This window comes from Hippoglossus stenolepis, chromosome 18 (assembly GCF_022539355.2).
Source record: "Hippoglossus stenolepis isolate QCI-W04-F060 chromosome 18, HSTE1.2, whole genome shotgun sequence".
Lineage (NCBI taxonomy): Eukaryota > Metazoa > Chordata > Actinopteri > Pleuronectiformes > Pleuronectidae > Hippoglossus > Hippoglossus stenolepis.
Window position 1 is genome coordinate 1,872,646 of NC_061500.1, and position 2,500 is coordinate 1,875,145.

General features: G+C 45.3%; 1 protein-coding gene across 3 annotated transcripts in view; it reads left to right on the forward strand.

Annotated features, from left to right (window-relative positions):
* Positions 1 to 2,500, forward strand: part of LOC118098078 (transcription factor 4) — a 156,691-nt gene that overhangs the window by 73,517 nt on the left and 80,674 nt on the right. The window lies entirely within an intron of this gene.

Below are 2,500 nucleotides of genomic sequence, written 5' to 3' on the forward strand. Positions count from 1 at the left end.
TTATTTATAACCAGCTCTCATATCCAGCTGTGGCCTTTGTGCGCAGCTACAACAAACCACAGAGGACAAAAAAATATGAAATAAATCAAACATTACTGCCTCACTGGCCATTTTCCTACTGGGCTGCTGTCAAATTATGCTGCTACACAGTCTGAATGGCTCCTGATGGAAATTGTTTGGAAATGGCAGATGAATTAACATGCTGGGCTGAAGTCCAAAATCCTCTGGCTCGGTCCGGGGCTGTTAGTGAAAGAGAGAGAGAGAGAAACACTTAGCGGGGAGGATGAGCTCACGCTAACAGCAGGAAGATTCCCACTGACCCCGGTTTATTCCACCAATCTCTGACCAAACCAAACACCGACTCCTGCCATCGCAGTTTTGAGGTGATTTCAGTTTTGGGTTTCCATGTTTTTCTGTATTTTTAGACAGTGGAAGTTTTTTAAATTGACACTTGATAATTAGGTCTGTGTGCTGAGGAGCAGCCGGAGACTTCAAATCTCCAGCTGAGCTCCAAAACACATTCAGCCCGATAAACAACTGCCTTTTCATTTTCATTACATTGATCAGTCTGACACCAGTTTTCTGTCATTTTACCCTAAACAACCAACAGTGACTGATGTATTCTGACTGGACACAGCTTAACAGTTGGTGTTTCTCTGATTTGACCTCACACTCGTCCCCTGCTTGTTGCCGTTTTTTTGCAGAAATCTTGCGTTTGCTTATTTCTCTGGTTCTGGCACAGGAAGAGGAAGAACATCCCTCTTCTTTATCTCTCCTACAAAGCTCGTTTCCAACCACGGAGACAATCATCAACAGAGTTTCAGAGATCTAGAAACATATTTGGTTGATTGATTTGATCACTGGATAGAAACTCAGGGGATCATACAAACTAATCACGATTGATTCCCTGATTTTCTCAGAGACGATCGTTTCTAAATCTTTACCGTTGGTTTCCTCACTGTCAATCAGCAGTGGTGTTATTCAAGGGTCAGAAAATAGATGGTTGGTCCACCAGCGCCAAACGGCCTCAACACATTTCCACCCAGCACATCACTTTTTATTTCCTGCACATCACTGAGTGTTTGTATTCGGGGGCCGGAGTGGCTGCGTGTGCGTGCTGTTTGAACTGGGAACCTGACGGGTTCGTGCTGAAGCTCTCCTGGCTCCCACTGAGGGTTGGGGGCTGGGAAACATGGCCTCCTGCCAAGGTACGAGCCCAACCCCCAACTAACCCCCTCCACAAGCCATTGTCTGCTGGCAGAAGGTGGCATGAATGCACTCGCAACTCCGAGCATGGAAAAGAACTGAGTCCGTCGTTTGAGTGCATGCAACTTTTTAAAATTACGTATATTTATCTGATATTTTCATGTGGATTAGCGTCACCAGATGTGATTTGTTAAGGTCCTTTCCTTATGTTGGGGTTAAAGGGTCAGAGGGTTGCACTTAATTCAAGTTGCTTTAAACAGCAGATAAGAAAACAGCCGTTGGGCCGCTGTTTTCCATCGTATTGCATCGTCTTCATCATCCGCCCTGTTGATTGGTTGATGTTTAACCCAAACTCTTGACCACGGAACCAGACGCCACCTCGAGGACCACTCACGTCCCACTCCTCTTCCTCTCGCCGCTCTCTGAGGCTCTGCTGAGGACCGACTGACACGGCGCCGCGCCGCAGAGTTTCACACTGTAATTGACTCGACAGTTACTTTAAAGCTTAGTTATCACACGTCAGGAGCATTTCTACACCTGTCAGCGAGATGCAGTGTTCGGCCATTTCTTTTTTTGCGATAGTCAACGTGTTTTCATTAGAGGAACAATTGGCGTAGTTTGATCAAATATCTGGAACATTATGTGTTTTATTGTTTTTCTGACAAGGGCCTTTTGGGCGTCGTATGAATGATGAGAGTTTCCTCTGAGAAGAGAAGTGAAGCATCAACTGACGTGTGCTGCTTTTGGTTATTTACACTGAACCAAACAAGTTATCGTGTTTCCATCCGTCGCATGTTGTTCCACAATTAGAGCAAGAATGTAGAATATCTTCTCTAGCGCCACCCTCTGGACAAACGTTCTACATTTGTCTGAATCATCTGTATGGTTTCTTTTTGATCCTCTTTGGTTCCGTGGGTGTTTCTGTGGCTTCACAGCTGCTGAGAGAATCACCTGAACTCTCATAACCACAGAGAACCCTCATGGGGAGTGTAATGTGCAGCGAGTACACACACACAGACACACACACGCACACACAGACACACACTTAGCTGTGCTATCTAAAGCCATCTAAAGGGACGTTCTGTCTACATAAGCAGAAAAACCCACATCATCAGAATGAAGGGATGGGAGAAGATGATCCCCCTTATCTCTCTCTCTCTCTCTTTCACACACACACTCACTACCTCTCTCTCTCTCTCTCTCTCTCTTACATGTTACCACTTTGTTTTACTGTCTCTCGCCCCCTCTCTTACTTCTTCTGTGTATCCCTCTGTCTCAATGTTTTCATTAGTTT